The sequence below is a fragment of the Ipomoea nil genome, unplaced genomic scaffold (assembly GCF_001879475.1).
Source record: "Ipomoea nil cultivar Tokyo-kokei standard unplaced genomic scaffold, Asagao_1.1 scaffold0114, whole genome shotgun sequence".
Lineage (NCBI taxonomy): Eukaryota > Viridiplantae > Streptophyta > Magnoliopsida > Solanales > Convolvulaceae > Ipomoea > Ipomoea nil.
Window position 1 is genome coordinate 709,200 of NW_017616542.1, and position 18,301 is coordinate 727,500.

Genomic DNA, 18,301 nt, shown 5'->3' on the forward strand with positions numbered 1-18,301 from the left:
ATCTTACCATTCCTAGCCTTGTAGTGTTGGAAAGTTGGAATCTTGGTGGAAAACTATGCAAAGCTTGGAAGTTCCCTTTTTGACTTGGAGAGCAAGCTATGATTCTTTTAGAGAGAGGTTGGAGAGTTTTTAGAACTTTGGCTAGCATGAAATGAAGACAAGAGGTTTTGCTAGGTAAACATGAGCACCTTTCACTAGTGAAAAGACCAAGTTACCCTTACTAAGGTTTGGATGAATAAGGGATAGAGGTACAACACGCAAGGCACAAGATACACCAAGAAGACTAGTCAATTTCTAGTCCTTCGACTATGAAATTTCAGGATTTTAGGAAGAAATTACCAAGGCTAGGATTAATTCATTAATTAATCCCAATTAGCATTTAGATTTACGGGGTGTCACAGATATGGTTTGGATCGTTTATGTTTGTTGATGTTATCATTGCTTGAATTCGAGCAAGTAATTGCTCAAATTAATAGTTAATGTGTAGATGTACGCATGCGGTGCTGTAACTTTAGAGATTTTTATATATCATTGTTTAGGATTTTTATAAATTGGGCAAATGTGCTCATTCTCTAGCAACATAGCTATAGTAATCAAGTGTTATCCTAATTCATTTGTATAAAGGATATATTTTTGTCTAGATATATATCAATTTTGTCATTTTGGAAAAAAAATATAATTAATATCATCGATTGTATTTACACATTATTGAAAACCTCTTTGTAGACGACATTAGTAGTCGCAACAGAATCTTGTCCATCATTTTCTAGAGCTAACACCTTTAGGCCATCAAGATGGGTGACTCGGGAGAAAGCCGCGTACAATTGTCCATGATTAAAGACCGTTTTTTAGCAATAATCCAACGTGAGTTAGTGTTTGACATTGGCTTTTGTTGATACTCATGACATATGTAAGCATCAACGGGCCGGGAATTGTTTACGCTGGAACTTGAAGGACAATCTTGTATTAAAATGAGTGAGAGACATTTGAGGAATAAGAACTTTGGTTCCTTCATGTGTCCCATTAACTATTTTTGCTTCGACAATGTGATCTACCAATCTTGTGATGATGAGTCGTGTCCCGTTACAAAGACCAAGAGAGTGGTCTATGTTCCGCAATAACATAACATGTGCATCGACCTTTAATGTCAATGAATGATTATGAAGACCTGACAATATCAAACTATTTAAGAATACATGAGTGTGTATTTCTGATAGATTTTCACTGTCTAATTCTGCCTTACACAAAGAGTCACAACTTAAATATATTCGTCCTTCTGCAGTATTCATGTCGCATATTTACTGATTAATTTGATCAACGACATCTAAAGTCGGTGAGAGCATTGCTCGTCCTTCTAGTTGTGACTCATCAAGCATGCCATATCTCGAGCTTAGGAAGGTCGTGCTTTCCACTATAGTTGTGACAACCCAAAATGTTTTTCCTAAATTCCTATTTTATAAAGTTTCAAAGTAATTTTTTTTTTTTTATTTCTACGATGATTTATTTCCTAAAATTTTGAGCCAACAGTCTATTTGAGACGAACCCGTATTTGGTCTTATCAGTTTTCTATCCTAAATGATTTAATTCTTGAGCCCAAATGTGTTTAATCTAGTCCAAATGTTTTGATTGAGCCCAAATTCATTTCAAGCCTAACTCATTTATAAATAGTAACCCTATCTACATATATATATATATATATATATATATATATATATATATATATAATATATTATGAATTATATATGTATGTTTTTATGTGGGAATTTCAGCAGCCAAAAAGAAATCTCTGTGTTTGTCTCCCTCTCTCTCTATCTCTTTAGCGACCTACAGCCGCAACCTCTTCCGGCGCAGCAGACAAGGGAAATCGGTGACCCAGGGAGTCCGGCATTGTAGCCAAGAAACCGTGTACCGCCCTTGTAGATCCTCCCATTTTCGCTATTTCCTCTCCCTTTGGACGAAGAGCAGCAGCAGCCACAATATGGGGGTGGCCGGCGACATGCTCCGGCGATCGATGGCGAGGCAGACCAGCAAAGCAGGCGGTGGCTTCCTCCCCTATTTTCCGGCGAGCAAAGCTTAGCGGTGGCCTCCTCCCTTCCAACCAGCAAACAACAAGCAGACCAGGCCGTGCCTCTCTCGACAGTTCAACGTTGGCAGTTCGGCGGCGGCGGACTTGTTTTCCCCTTCTCCGACAGCGACGGACGACAGTGAAGCTTGGGTAAATCACTGATTTTGGACTATGGATTTATTAAGGTTAATAATATTTAATTACCTAAGATATTCACTAATAAGCAGTGTGGTGTTGTGGAGAGTGCTTGGGTTCGACTCTAGCTTATAACATCTTAACTTAAGGTTTATTATTATCACTACAAGAAAAACACTTTTTAGTGACAAAAACTTAGTGACGGGTGGAAAAACCCCTCACTAAATGTATTATTTGCAGGGTTAAAAATTACTCTAGCTAAAAGTTTATGATCTAGTGACGAAATTTTACTTTTATACTTATTTTAAAAGTATACTCTCGCTATTGATACTAAAGATGTTGTTACTCTCACTATTGATATCTAAAAATTATTTCCCACCAAAACTTTTTTTTTTTTTTGGAAGTAATTCCCACCAAAACTTTAATTTAGACACAGACGACTCCCCAAGTCCCCAGCCCTAACTCCCTTTCCCTAATCTCTATCTGTCACCTCCTGCCTCAGAATGAGACACAGACGACGCCAATCGCACCATCATGACCACCAAGCCCCGTCACAACCGGCAGCGCACTCACCACGACCACCACCAGCCCCCGTCACAGCCGGCGACCTTCTCCGGTTCAACAGCGTCAGCAGCCCCATTGACGTGAACCACCAGCCAGGCAGCCACTAGTTAATTTTTTTTCTTGGAATTTATTAATTTTTTATTATCATCCCAGAGTCGTCGCTTCTAACATCGCACTCATCCTCGTCTTCTTTGGTCGTTCGAATGGCTAAGAGAGAAGAGGAATTGAAGGAAATCAGAGCGAAAACTACTGAGGAAATCAACGAGGAGATATTGAACCTCAAGGGAGAGCCGTTATTGCTTCACCTCCAGATGTCTGTCCGCAGTGAATTCAAGTCCAGCGAGTTCGGCCGTATGCCCGTATGCGTAAACGTGTACTTTCTTTTCCCTCATGTTAATCCATCCACTTTCTCCATATGGCATTTATTATTGAATTTCTAAATGTGCATGTATTATGGTTTAATTAGCTTAGAATGTGAGTTTTATTTTTTTATTTTTATTATTATTTTTTTTTTGGCTGAATTTGCAAATTGAGGGTTGAACTTTTCAATTATTGGGATAAAGTGAAGTAGTAGAGCCAATTTAGAACCATGGTTAACAGTGCATATGAGTAGTCTTAATAGAACTTTGAGGAAAGAATCATAATTCGAAGTCGTTTGTATTTGTAGCATATACTCTATTAGTAACAATGTTTGTATTTGAACCAGTTCTTGTCCAAGTGTTATTTCTAGATTATATTTGGTCAGACGCCTGCTTTGTTGTGCAGCCATTCATGCAATCAAGTGTCATAGTCTGAAAAGATGTGTTCTGACCTTGCTTAATCAAAGTTAAATTGGTAACATGGAAAAAAAATTTAACTGAAAACTGATTTAAAATACCAATTTTTTGAGTTTATATCTTCCTCTTCTAAAGTGAATTTACTGAATTAGAAATTTAGAACTATTAGACATTTAGATTTTAGACATAAAGCATGATTTGGGTGATAAATTCTATTATGCCTGTCCCTTTACATTTGATTTCAGTATTCGGTAAATCAAATTTCTGAATCTTTTTTTCCTTTAATATATAAACACTTGTTTATTAGTTGTGTTCATCTTTTTTTTTTTTTTTTTTTTTTTTTTTTTTTTTTTTTTTTAAACAGTTTCATACTTTGATTTGTTCTCTCTTATGGATGCTTTATTTTTTCCTAGTTTGATTAAAGGCAATACGGCAAGATTAGTCCTGTACTAAAGAAAAGGACATCCTTTATTGGAATATATTATTTTTATTCTATGCAAGCCAAAGCTTTAACCATTGTCCCTTATGAGGGTTGTTATACCCCGTTCCTCTGTTTTCTATCTAGCAGCCTATTATACCTTAACTTGATTTTTTGTTTTAATGGAAATTAGCAGTCTCATTTGAAACATTGCTTTGACATGGTTTTTCTTCATTAATTAGGTTGCTCGAATGATGACTGTTAAATGGGAGAAAGAGCTAATTGTGGTTCCAAATATATTCTGTCAATCTGGATTAAGGCATTTTCTTTTGTTCCTCTAACTGTTACCATAATTGTGTTGCTTCCTTGTATTCTCTTGTTAAGTTACTCTCAAGTATCTTCCCGTTCTTGTTTCTTAAACTAATGAGTGTTCCAGTTCTTGAGCTGAGAAATCTGTTTATTGATTTGTGTAGAATCTAACTGTTTTGATTTGCATATGAATTGCTCCATAATCAGCTTTTGCATTGCTGTTGTTACCACAGAATATTGTACTTACTGCTTTGAACTTTTTTTAAGTTTTTATTTATCTTTGTTTTGATACAGTTTCTTTATCTATCACTTATCTTCTTCATCTAATAATTGTCTGTTAGGTTGAGGCCACATGAGAGAATGAGGTGAAGGTTTTGGGGGGTTAAAACAAGAAATTTATGACACTCTCTATTTACCACTATTTCCATCTCCTTTGCCCATATTTATTCACCAACTACTTTATCTTTTTCTTGCTGGCTGGATTGATTGGATTATTTGTCTTTAGATCTCTCTCACTATGTCTCACTCTTTCTTTCGCTCCTGATTTTTAAACAAAGCTTCTAACTTTTTTTTTTTTGCCTGCTCACATCTATGTAGATACATACACATCAACTAGCTTTGTGGTGATGATAGCAGGTCTGATGATTCATCAACCAAACCAGCAGTAAGCCTTTAATAATCAAGAAAACATGTCAAATGTCTAATGCTCTAATGTAAGTATGTTCTGTAGTAGTGATTGTGACTGCACTTTTTTTCTCCTCAATTTGGTTTACCTATTAAAAGTAATAAGATGGGAAAATACTCCTGAGAATTTTGTATTTATATTTATTGGTTTTAAGGTGAACGGCAGGAGCGTTTGATGTATAATGTCGTTAGGAACCGGATTCAGACGAGTTTCCGGTGGTGGGACTGGATTGATGAGGTATATATGCTTTTCATTTTATGATTTCATTATAAACTATGGATTAGATTAAATTATTGTGTTCTGCTTTTCTCTGTCATATTAATGTCATTTGAAGAGCTTGATTACATTAATGGAGGAAATGGGACGCTTTTGCATAAATTTTGAAGAAAGTATACTTCAAGGAAGGTCACATATCTCTGAGAAATATATCTTTGTTAGTATCATGTACATTATCTTTATTGCTTTTCATTTTCTACAGTTTCTCGATACAGGTTTCTTCCATGTTGATCGTTCATTTGGGAATTTGATACGCACTCCAAATGAAAAGCTAGATCGAACATTTTTGCTTTGGGGCTGTTTTTGTCTAAACTAAAAATGTTTATTTGTGTAGTTTCACCTTTCAAAATAGCCAACAGATACATTACTATGGCTATTTGTTAGCTATAATTAGTTTTTTTTGCCTTTAGTCTTTATAAAGTTGTGTGAAACATTTCATTTTGATAGTGATGATGAAGTCTTTTAATATATTGATGAGTTTATTTTGATTGCATTATTGTTAATATTATAAATTGTACTAATACAATATCTGTAGTTACATCATAATATTTATGATAGAAAAATTTATTACAAAAATTAATATTTATTGAGCAACAATAATATATACAAATTAAAATAAAAAAAATATTTGACAATAAAATATAATATTTAGTGACACACAAAATCTAGTAAATAGCAATATTAATGACGGTATTCTCTATCATTAAAAGGATAGATGAGAGGAAATTATGTTAGTGAATAGTTTATTAACGACGAGATTCTTTGTCACAAAAAGAATTAGTGACGGTAAATATACTATCACTATATGCTCACTAATGACGGTATCGTATCCCGTCATTAATTGTTTTTAACCGCGGAAGGTATAACGACGGGTCACGACGGTAAATTTCCCATCATTAAAAGTATTTTATGATGGTTTTTGATTCTTTAGTGACGGTTTTACCTCCTATTAATGACCAATTTTCTTGTAGTGTATCATTCTGGTTGCATTAATGTCAAGTAAGGCTTACTTAGTATTAAAGGTGAAATAAATATAAGCGCAGCACACAGTGATGTTAAAACTGACGTTGTGACACAGACGATTTATAACGCAGTTCGGACAAACAACCATAATCTACGAGGCACTTCTCAAGTTGAGAATTTGTCTAAATCCACTAAAAGCTTAATAATTAAAGTACACTGTTTAGGAAACGGAGATTACACAATATAACGATCTTTCCTATCGGACTATTGTGACCTAAACACATGTACTACTTTTCAAGGGGATTTAGGTATCTCTTCTCAATGACTCTCGTGTCTCACAATTAGATCTTGAAAGCTTGAGCCTTTGTGATTGAGAGTGACTATTTTTATAGGATCAAAAATCTTAGTTTGTGTGCGAATAGGTTTATTAATCCTAATCAAATTTGGACTATAGATCAGGACATCTTCTAGAATTGGGAAACGGTTTTTGCACCCAACATTTGACAATTCATTTGAAGTTAACAATCTCCCCCTTTTTCAAACTTTTGCAAAAACCTTGATCTTTAGAGAGGCTTGATTTCTGGCGTGTCCCCCCCTTAGTTTGATCTCGGTTTTGTTGTTCTGTTTAACAGTCAATAATAAGTAGAAATGTACTGGCCTTCTTCCTTTTGTTGAGAAGTCTCCCCCTTGATCCAATCTCTGCTTTATATATACTAAGAGAGAGTATATATAATATTCTTGTTACCAAAATAGGTCAGTTTCACAGAATGAGGACTAGCTGTTTACCTTTTGCAAAAAGGTCCTATATAGTAATAGCATAATGCAGTATGCAAATGATGACAAAAAGGAATATTTAAGGACAACGAATATTCAAGGACAACTACACATTTGTTAGCACCAGTGCATAAAAAAAAAAGGAAACAAAGAGACTGTCAAAAAGTCTGGATACTTCATATCTACATGCTCCATATTTTCATCGAGATCTTCTGATTGCCTTTCTCCCCCTTTTTTGCTAAATGTTTGCGGATGTTCAGGTAGAGTTTTCACCACCTTCTTCTTCATCTTCTTGACTTTCTTCTTCATCTTCTTGACCACCTTCTTCTTCATCTTCTTAACCTTCTTCAACTTCCATATCCTGACTTGTTTCATTATTTTCTGATTTTAGAGCTCTCAGCCATTGTTGTACTTCAGTTTTTTCTTCTTTGATTTCCATCTGTTTCCTCAATACTTGTTTCTCAGAAGCTTCTAGCTCAGACAATCTTTTCTCAAAATAATTGATCAGAGTTTGCTGGTCTGTTGGTTTGTCCTTTGGTGCCAAGGTTTTGAGATCATTTTGGTGGCCACCTTTGGTTGGTTTTACGGTTGTGTTGAGGGATTTGACTTGAACTTTTGACTTATGAGAAGTCTTGAGTCCTTGTTTTGTTAGGACATAACAGATGTGGTTTGGAAAGATAAGGGAGGCTTTTGTTCCTTTGTTCTCTGCAAGATTTGTAACCTGTGAGTAGATAAGATTTCCAAGGTCGATTTTGATCCCTTTCCCGATGTTATATTATAGATCTGCAAGGCTTCTTTTGAGTGTTGACTCATGTAATGAAGGCATCCAATTCACAAGCGCAATTTTCTGTAATACGATATACTTGCTTGTTAGGGATGCAGCTTTAATTTTGTTTTTCTCTAGACTCACATTCCCTGCTGTGAGTTCTTGATCTACCTGTTCATTTGTAAGTTGTACACTCTCCTCTCCTTCAGTAGTGTTGATGTGGTTGTTGATGATATCTGGGTTAAATTCATAAAATTTTCCCCTTAGGTATATTTTTCCATACATTGGACTGGTGGGGTAGGTGATGTCTTTGGTTAAATTGCTGTAGAATTCTTGGATTTCTCGGACAACCAGTAGGTGATTTTTTGTTAAGATTTCTCGGATTTGGTCATGCTTGTCCAGTTTGTCCATTAGAAGGACTTTTTGATTGAGAATCTTTCTTTCAATGACTTTGCTCCACAATTTTGCTGAGTATTGACTTAAGAATTTTGTGCTGTAGGGTCTAGGTAGGTTTATTCGATCATCATCAATTGTTGCCTTTTCTTTGCCCTTTTCTTTTCATTTTCCTTTGGCAGTAGTTTTTCCCTTTTCTTGGATTTTTTCAGTTTCATTTTCTGAGCCTTTTTCCGAAGCCCAGCTTACATCTTCCTCTGGTTCTTTTCCCTTTTTGATCGCTACTTTGGATTTGGCTAATCTTGGTGAGGGATTAGTGGGTTTCCTTTATGGAGGCCCGGCTCTGATTGGGAAATCATCTGGCCTTTTGGCCCTGGGATCAGCCCCTTCGTAAGTGTCTATCCTTTTTCGTTTCCTTTGATTTCTGTTTGATTCAAGATTTTGAGATTCTTCAATTTCCTGACATTGAGCTCCCTCTGTTTCTTGGTTTCTTTCTGATGACCTGTGTCGGTCTCTTTCAGGGCTATCGAGGGAGGGAGGACATGATCCTTGTTCATGACCTAGGTCACCCGTATTTGGGTCATGGTTGGGGTTTTTCCCCAAATTGGTTGTTGTGGGCATATAATCTAAGGTTTCTCCAAACAAGTCGATAGTAAGTTCCGGATTATCTAGAGATGCGGCTTGGTGTTCTTGGGTGGTCTGGAATGGTACTCAAGAGATGAGGACCGGGTCCATGATGATTCTTGAGGGGTCTTCGTCTTCAATGTGCACTGGGTTGGAGAAGATTCCAGTGCTAGAGTGAAGTGGTATAGGGCCTCTTCGAGGTAATTTTCCTTTCGCTTGATTTCGTGTTCTCACCATGTCTGATTTGTGTGGAGCTTGATGTTCGAGAGATGAGAGATGGTCGTAAGGTAGAAGACGACCACGTTTAAGCTTCTCTGTTTTCCCCCTTTTAAAAATAAAAATAAAAATAAAGACACTAAGTAATTAGATGGTGGATCGGGTTATGGGTTTTTTTAACCTGGTTCATATGGTTTTGTGCCGTAGGGTGATTGTAGAAATGACCCATCCTCATCTCCTTGATTATAAATTGCATAGTCCTATTTCGGCCCTTAATTTTGCATATCTGATCCCGTCAAGTGCTTTTGTTAGAATATCTGGTAGCTGTTTTTCTGTATTGATATGTGTGAGATTGATGATTTCATTTTCTACTAGTTCTCTTATAAAGTGATGCCTGATGTCGATGTGTTTTGTTCTTGAGGGTTGTACTGGATTTTTAGAGATGTCTATTGCACTTTTGTTATCGCAGTGTATGGTCATAGTTGTTTGATGTATTCCATAGTCTTCTAGCATCTGTTTCATCCAAAGTAGTTGTGTACAACAGCTTCCAGCTGCAATGTATTCGGCCTCAGCTGTTGATAATGAAATAGAACTTTGTTTTTTGCTTATCCAAGATACCAGATTTGTTCATAGGAAAAAGCATCCTCCTGAGGTGCTTTTTCTGTCAGCTATGTTTCCTACCCAATCAGCATTGCAATAGGCTGACAAGTGATGATTGGTATCGAAGGAGTACCATATTCCTAATTCGGTAGTTCCTTTAACATATTTAATGATTCTCTTTACTGCTTTTAGATGTTGTTAAGTAGGATTGGCTTGATATCTTGCGCATATTCCTACTCCAAAGCTTAGATCTGGCCTACTAGCAGTTAAATATAGTAGACCTCCTATCATGCTTCGATATAGGGTTTGCTCAACTTGTTTTCCTTCTATATATTTGGAGATTATTTCTGTTGTTGGAACTGGTGTTCTGACAACTTTGCTTTCTTCTAGTCCGAATCTCATAACTAGGTTCTTTGCATATTTGCTTTGTGATATGAAGATCCCACTGTCTTGTTGTTTGATTTGTAGACCTAGAAAGTAGTTTAGTTCACCAACCATGTTCATCTCAAATTCTCCTTCCATGTTAGTGATGAACTGGTTTTGTGGTGTTCAAGTGTTGACCCAAAGACTATGTCATCGACATAGATTTGAGCAATGACAATGTCTTATCCATAGTGTTTAACAAATAAGGTTTTGTCCACACTTCCTCTTTCGTAGCCCTTTTTGAGTAGAAATTCAGTGAGTCGTTCGTACCAAGCTCGTGGTGCTTGTTTTAGCCCACATAGAGCTTTGTTGAGTTTAAATACGTTTTGTGGAAAGTGAGGATCCTCCCTTGATGTTATTGGTGTATTGAATAGAGAAGCATGAACACTTTGTGAATAAGAATTATTAGAAAAGCATGAGTAGAATGTGTTGTATGTTCAATGGAATTGGAAGTCTATTTTGATGGTAAAAATATATAGAGTTTGCTATGTTGCAAACCGAGTATGATATTGTGTTCTTGAGAGTTCTATGTGATATATATGGATTTGGAGCATGTTGTACAGTATTTTTGCACTCCAAGTATATCATATTTTAAAAGTACATAAGTGGCCAACGTGAGCCTAAGTATTACTTTTAAAAATTCATGTGCATGTGGTATATCATTATCTTGTTGCATTGAGAAGTTGTTGAGTTGTAGCATGCATACGTTTGGTGCATGATATATATATATATATATATATATATATATATATATATATATATATATATATATATTATCTATATCAGTGAGATTTTGGAGGACCCTGTTTGGACTATGTCCTCTCGGATGAAAGTTATGGACATTGCGGTCCTAGTATATGTAACGCGGTGTATTCCCACGTTACGAGGTTGGAAACTGCCCGCCAGGCTTGGAATCCTAGTCAGGGGGTGTGCACGCTGATAATTCGATACCTGATTCTACATAGTTTGGGCATAGAACCAAGAGAGTGGTTCGGTGGACGAGCAGAGTATTAGGTCGGCTAGACGCCGTGCCCGGATAGGTTCGTTCACAATATGGTGAAGTTCCTACCTTGTCCATTTATAAAGAAAGTGAGTCATTGCGACTCTAAGAAAAGAAAGAAAGCAAGCAAGAGACCTCCACAGAAAGTATTCTATTTTACAAACGAGTGTATGAGTATACTTATAGTATTGCACGAGATTGCATAATGAGAATGTTTCCACGAGATTGCATTTGAGTATAGTATTGCACTAGATTGCATTTGAGAATGATTAACCGAGATTGTATATTGAGCATGATTGCCTAGTTTTATTTTGATGTCTTATATATCTAGTTTGCAAGATGAGAACTTGAAAGCATGAAGATGTTTTAGTATTGATTGATAGCATGCAATTGCTTGTTAGCATTAGTTCGTTATGATGAGTTTTGTTATGAGAAATATGTGTTGGAGTATTTATGTTGATGAATTATTTATATTTGAAGCATGCTTGATGATATTATAGGTTGCAAGCATATCGAAAGTCTGTGATGTATCTTAAATTTGTCTAAGTGTTGAGATTGCTTGATTAGAGTTGGTGAACAAATGTTTTTCCAAAGTATATACTGTAGTACTTTACAGGGTTGAGTGTGGTTATACTTAGCTTCGTGCTAAATGGTGTTTTCCTACTTGTCTATGTGTTGTTTTGCAAAACCCCTTTCAGGTGGGCCCAACGTTTGAGAGATGATCGAGTTAGACTAGCTCAGTAGATCTAGTAGTCTAAACTCTTATTATTTTTATGATGTTTATTTGATGGATTGTAGACTTATGATGTTCATGTTTGATGATAGACATCGGGGTGTTTTTCCCCCAAATGACTTTAAGTTAAGTAATTTGAATGTTAGTTTGATTTAATGATTTAGTTCCATCCTTAGCCTGTGCAATCACCATGGAGAGGTGGTTGTGGCGGTGACATTCCCACTAGTTTATTATTTAAGTTGTTTATCCGCTGCTTAGTTTATTTTGATTTTGGTTTTGGTTTTAAAACTGTAAATAAGATTAAGAAAAGTGGGGTGTTACAATAGTTACTATGGGATCGTGTACACACTTCAACAAAAACTGTGCCGGAATATTGATCTCAAATGAACAACTATTTTCAACCCTTGCAATCCCATCTTCGATGTCTGCAATCCATTTTGAAAACCAATCAACCGTCTGTCTATCTTCCTCTGAAATTAAGGTCCGTAGTCTCAAGTTCTTGGTGAGCCTTAATAACTTGCAATTTGTCCACAGGTATGAAGAATTAATATTTGCTCCGACAACTACTGGTCTTGTTGCTTTCGGAATAACGGGTAGGATCTGTTTAAAATCGCCGCCCAAAACTATTGTCTTTCCACCAAAAGTCTTTTAGCACTACCTGGTAAGGCGAACCTCAATAGATCCATCATGGTTTTTTCCAAAGCCTCAAAATAGTGTTTGTGCGTCATTAGTGCTTCATCCCATAATATGAATTTGCTACTTATTATAAGCTCAACAAGGTCACTGTCTTGCGATATATTGCACGTGGGATGGAATCTTCGTTCAAGGAGAGTGGTATAGCAAATTTGGAATGCACCGTCTTTGTAACAACCCAAAATTTTATTTTATAAATCTGATATTAAGAAATTTCAAAATAGCCATTTTCACTCCATTAAAATTTTTTGCGATCAATTGGTGTTTGAATAAATTATTTTTGTCACATTTCAAGTTAATTCGACACCAAAACTTATTTTATTCGAAATTCCTAATTTTCGGGTACTTTGCGTACCAAGTTTTAAATCGAGAAAATTTTTTTGAGTGAGACCGGGAGAATTCCAAAAGACTTTAAACAAGGGTTCATCTAAATAGATTTTTGAGAAAATTCATTTTCAACCCCAAAGTATTTAAAGTTAGCATTTCTAACCATTGGTTCATGATACAAGGTGAACCACATTACTCCAAGATGGCTTTTGCCTGAGAACATCATCTAGCCAAGCTTTTACCATTTTCCCTCATCCAATCATTTGCTTTCTACCTAGGGTTTTGGACCCTATATAAACTTCACTATTCCATTGTTGATTTCCTGATCTCTTTCTTTGCCTCTCCAAACATTTTGTCTGTCAAGTAGAAGGGGAGAAACAACACAGTAAGTTCATCTTTTTCTCCTTTCGATCCTAGCTTTCATTTTCTCTTCTAGCTTCATCCATCCTCTGAGGTTCTAGGCTAAGGTTGTATGGTTTGTTTGGGAAGTTTAGGTGGTGAAGGAGGAACTAGCTAGGTTGGGAGGAAGAAGAGATCCAAGCTAGAAGAAGAAACTACAAGAGGTATAACCCCATGGATTCCTTCTTTGTTTTGGCTCTGTGAAGCCTTGTTATTGAGTATAAATGAGTGGAAATTATGATATTTTGTTGTGTTTATGCTTAGAAGTGATCTAGTATTTGCCTTTGAGTTGTTGAGAATGTTTTGGACTTGTTTGGATTGTTTTTACAGAAGAAAATGCCATCTGGTGCACACAGAGTGTGCACCAGATCAGAACAGCGGCCCTAGCCGCGTGTAACACCCCATGTTACGGCCTTCAATCCCGGATTAATTATTTAATTAAATCCGTTAATAATAATTAAAAAGGATTTAATTTGGCTAGGATTCCCTTTAATTAACTAATGTGGTCCACCATGGATCCTGGACCCTTGCCTAAACTAGAGCCTTAAGCCTATTAGGAATAAAGAGAGTAAACCTTTTACTATTCAGATTCTAATTAGGAGTCCTAGACCTAATTATCTATTAGGAATGAAGAAAGTAGGCCATTACTATTCAGATTATGATTAGGATTCCTGATGCTATAAATAGGGGATTAGAAAGCATTAGAACCCTTACCACCATAGTTATATTACACAAAAGTATTCCCAAGGGATTCCCCACCACCAAGCCTAGGGAGATCAAACGGATGGAAATTTTAGGGAAGAACCATAATAGCCAAGGGAGGATTAATTAAGGCTAAGAGGTAATCCATGTCTCAACAAAACCTATTTTCCTTGCAATAATCTTCTTCTTTGGCTCCTTATTCTATGCTTGTGACTTGATGAAATCTTCCATGATAATTGTGATATGATCTTGATAATTGATGAGATGGTTTTATGTGTGATCTTGATGATAATAAGAGGATCTTGATAATTGTGTGATGTTCTTGATTTTTAAAGATAAAGCATGATTTTGTGATTTAAGTATAATTAGAGCCCTAGGTTGAATCATGAATTTCGTATTGGGATATTCTTGGTATATTTGAGTGGGAATTCACATTTTTGGGTGTTGATTATGTTTAGAAGTCATGATAGGATGTGTTCTATGTGATTCTTGCTTTTGATCCATTAATTGTCTACGTGGTGTCATCAATTGCGTTTAAAAATGTCTAAGCATAGTTTCGGGTTCCACGGAGGATCTCGGGACGTATATTTTGGAAAAGAGTCAGTGGGGGGTAGGGGGACCCGCCACCTACCCGTTGCCCGAAGTAACGCCACCGGCAGCGGGTAGCCGGGGGGCAGACGACTGCCCGCCGGGCACCCGCTGCCCGGAGGACTATCGTCGGCCGGCAGCTCTCCACTCGCTGGCCACCCGTTGGAATTTGCCCACTTTGGGACTTCGGCTTCCCCGTTTTATGTTCCCCAACCCCCGTGGTGTCACAACGGACCCCGTTTGTCGTGCATGAGTCTAGTTGATGTTTCGGGTACCGTTCGTAGGATAAAAGTGTCTCGTATAGTCCATGCTAGTTGAATCGGTAATCTGTTGACCTAGGAGGAAGATGTATGAACCCCTTAGGACGATTCTTAGTATGTGGATAATCACGCATAAGTTTATTTATACGCTTTCCCCCTTCCCAATGTGCTAATATGTGTTACTATGTGTTATGTGAGCATGATACTCCAATTTGGTTGCGATCAAATTGGTTATACACGAGCTGCGGTTCGTTATCTTGGCTACGGTCAAACTGGTTACTCATGAGCTGCGGTTCATTCTCCTGGCTGCAGTACACATGGGCCTTGTATGCTATGGTCCACCGACTGGACGCGCCAGGCGGTGTGTAGGGCTACTAGCCCGAGGAAGGCCATAGTCCACCGAATGAGTGATCAGGCGGTGTGTAGGGCTATGGTCGGCTGCGATCCACCGAGTGTATGTGCCAGCGGTGTGTAGGGTCGTAGTCCCCAAAGATCATTGCCCACCGAATGAGTTTCTTAGGCGGTGTGTAGGGCTTTGATCAGCTACGACCCACCGACTGAGCTCATCAAGCGGTGTGTAGGGTCGCAGTCCCCAAAAGAGGGTCACAGTCTACCGACTGAGCGTGTCAGCGGTGTGTCGGGCTGTGATCCGCCGTTGAAACTATCGACGGTCTATACAATTGGCTGCGGTTAATTCCTTCATGCTGCGGTATGAGGTAGGGTGCTGCGGGGCCGTGTTAATGCTATATGCACTAACCCTCATGTTTGGGGTATGCGATTGGTCCCGTGGCGCCACCAAAGTGTGCTTGTGTGACAAGAATGTTGATTGAATGATGATATGAATGGTTTGAAAGTGAACTGTGACCTTAGATACATGATCTTATGATGTTATCTATATATAATTGATTATCATTGTTTAATGTGTTTATCCCTACCTGTCGAGTCTATTCCTGGTTTTAAAGTTAGAGTCTCCTAAGTATATATCTTCCTGCTTCAAAATGATTTTTCCTATATCTATATTTATATATACCTATATTGTATTTCAACGCGTTGGAGTGGGTTACTAGCATCATTCGCTGAATAGATATATTTGGCTTTCAGGCACAGAGGAGTAACCCCGGAGCGCGCTAGAGATTCGAAGCGTAGATTAGTTCGTTTCCTTTCGGCCTGCGTGCCATGATGATGTATTGACATTACTTTAAGGATATTTAGTACAGCCTGTGCATCTAAGTTCTCCAGCTCAGATGTGGCATAACACCCCGCACATTTATGTTTAGTAATGCTCTGTTTTGAGATTGAATGAGAAATTACCTTTATCATATAAGTTTTAAAAGTTTCGAAAATCTGGGGTGTTACAGATGGTATCAGAGCCTAAGTTCGATCCTAAGACAATGCCTTTAGGATAAGACTTTAAGACATTAGGCTTGAACTCTAGAATGTTAAGCTTAAACTGCCGGTATTTAGGAACTTAGGATATAGGAATCTTAGGACGCACGGTGAGATTGTGAGTTTATCACTTTTTCTCACACACTTGTTCTTCATTCCTTATACTTGCCCTAAAAGTTGTGACATCCTTGCATACTATTACCTGCCTTGTTGCATATCACTCTTTGATTACTAACAATTTACTTTGACGTACTAAAACTTGATAAACTATCGATTTTTTGTTTAAATACCATACTTGTTTGTTTGTTTAAACATGAAAGTTGGATTATGTTCCTAATTGATTTGTTTATAGACCGAGTCAGGATTGCATATTGTTGCTTAAACTATTTGATCAAACGTGCGTCATTTGGATATTTGTTATTTGATATTTTGGAACTTGTTGTGACACCCCAAAAATCCACACTCCAAACCATGAATTAATTGAGTAATTAATTCTATTTCTTTTGAGGAATTCATTCCTAAAATCCTGATTTTTGTTACTCAAGGACTAGTATTTGACTAGTCAATCTTTAAGTTGTGTTGTACCTTGTGCTTTGAGAGGAGTTCCCTTGTTCCTTACACTTTTTAAGAGTTAGTAAGGGTATCCTTGTCTTTTCACCAAGAGCTAGTTTTGTAACCTAAACCTAGAAGACTTCTTCATTTCATTCCCTTACATTTCCTAGAAAATATCTCTACCTTCTCTCTAGAAAACAAGAGTAGCTTGTTCTTCAAGCCAAAAGAAGCCTTTGTCAAGATTCCAAGTTTTGCTTCCAAGATCGAATCTTTCCTCTATTTTGGCATCTAGAAGGGTAAGATCTAAGCTTGTCTAGTCATTTTGGTTCCATCTTGGTTGTCTTTTTCTTAAAGGTTGGATCTTTATGATCTTTTGGTTTGATCTTGAAATGGGTTTGGCTAGTGAGCTTAGTGGAGAGCTTGTGGTGTAAGAAGAGTCTTTTGGTCTTCAAGAGGTAACCCATGCTCTACAAAACCTATTTTGCTTACCTATATATGATTTCTTGGCTTCTACTTGTTCTTTGATATGAAATGTGAGAGTTTATGCATTTATCTTGTGATATTGCATATCTAGAGCTTGTGTTTAGGATTCCTTTGTGCCATTGCTTGGCATTTTCCTTGGTTCAAGTCATTTTGTTGTGTTTGGTGAGATTTGGTGTGTTTTGGACTTGAAGTTGTGTTTGGAGGAGAAAATCCCCGAAGGGATTTGTTGTGGTACAGGGACGTACCCGCGGGCGGAACGGCGGGCGGGGCACCACCCGCCGGCCTACCCGCGGGGAACGTGTGCCCTGCGGGTTGTGTACCCGCGGGCGGGACCACGGGTGGGGCACTACCCGTGGGTCCACCCGCGGGGAACACGGTGGTGTTGTGGTGAGATTTGTTCCCCGTGTTTTGTTTGTCTCGGTCTTTGATCTTTTGGCCTCCCGTTGTTCTTTTGTGGAACTATTTGAGCGTCTTCTTGATGTTTCGTAGGTCTAGAGCTTTTTGGTAGGTATCCATGTAGGATCTTTGGTGTTGTGAATCGTGCTAAGTGTTCAACATTGTGTTTCGTTGAACCGTGTGTGTCTTGTGTGTTCCTCGGAACTATCTTGAGTTTCCCCGTTGTTGAGCTTGCTAGTTATTATCTTAATGCTAGCGTCGTTGTTGTTGTTGGGTGGTGACCCTTGAGTGTGTTTCATACCTTCTCTTGCAATCCGTTGTTCGTTTCGTGTGAGTGGTGGTGCGTGTGTGGCTCTACCTGGATTGCACGATTAGTGGTATGGGACACTAGTCACCAAGGTATTGCAGCGGTCCTCGTGGTGGCCGTGACGTGATTTTATGGAGTTGTGGCTGAGACCACGTGATTGGGGGATAACATTGTATTATCCGGGCATGCGTTGCCGTGAATTGGTGGGTTTTCGTTGGTGGTTATAGGTGGGGGACGACGGTCCCGGCGGAATAAGGTTGGACTTAGCTGTACAGGGGTTTTCTGGAGGTAATGGTTGGCACCGAAGGTACAAGGTTGGGGGTAGCCATAAGGTTGGAACAGGGCATAAGGAAGGCATATCAACTCGTGATGTGTGATGTCACGAGGGCTTGTGAAGCCGGTGTTGTGGTGAGTTCTCTTCTCTCGTGACGTGTGTAGTCATGGAGGCTTGTGGTGTTTTGGCATGTGTTGCCGTTGTGTGAGTCTTT

At 38.0% G+C, this 18,301-nt stretch overlaps 1 long non-coding RNA gene across 3 annotated transcripts; it reads left to right on the forward strand.

Moving 5' to 3' along the window:
• The first annotated feature begins 1,799 nt into the window (after positions 1-1,799).
• LOC109190411 lies at positions 1,800-5,718 on the forward strand. 3 transcript variants are annotated; one of them, XR_002055722.1, is made up of 6 exons: positions 1,800-2,215; positions 2,703-3,137; positions 4,201-4,980; positions 5,107-5,189; positions 5,287-5,357; positions 5,444-5,718. It is a non-coding gene; the product is annotated as an uncharacterized LOC109190411 (long non-coding RNA). The 3 variants fall into 3 exon arrangements; XR_002055692.1 differs by lacking the exon at positions 5,287-5,357 and having other exon boundaries at positions 1,801-2,215; XR_002055705.1 differs by lacking the exon at positions 5,287-5,357 and having other exon boundaries at positions 1,812-2,215; positions 4,865-4,980.
• Positions 5,719-18,301: the final 12,583 nt, after the last annotated feature.